Raw genomic sequence first — 201 nt, 5'->3', positions numbered from 1 at the left:
AACGAGGGGTGCAACACGAGGACTTCCCAGGAGGTCACCCATCCTAGTACTACTCTCGCCCAAGCACGCTTTACTGCGGAGTTCTGATGGGATCCGGTGCATTAGTGCTGGTATGATCGCACCCATCAAACTAATTACTTAAAATTCATATAATCCTTGAGCGACATACTAGCGTCCTTCCGATCCCAATCCAAACGGAGA

General features: G+C 49.3%; 1 non-coding gene across 1 annotated transcript; it reads right to left on the bottom strand.

The window, feature by feature from the left end:
- Positions 1–5: 5 nt before the first annotated feature.
- On the bottom strand, positions 6–124 carry LOC118345960. Its single transcript, XR_004799385.1, has one exon. It is a non-coding gene; the product is annotated as a 5S ribosomal RNA (ribosomal RNA).
- Positions 125–201: the final 77 nt, after the last annotated feature.

This window comes from Juglans regia, unplaced genomic scaffold (assembly GCF_001411555.2).
Source record: "Juglans regia cultivar Chandler unplaced genomic scaffold, Walnut 2.0 Scaffold_5961, whole genome shotgun sequence".
Lineage (NCBI taxonomy): Eukaryota > Viridiplantae > Streptophyta > Magnoliopsida > Fagales > Juglandaceae > Juglans > Juglans regia.
The sequence above is the reverse complement of the archived record's forward strand: the minus strand, read 5'-3'. Positions and strand labels throughout refer to the sequence as shown.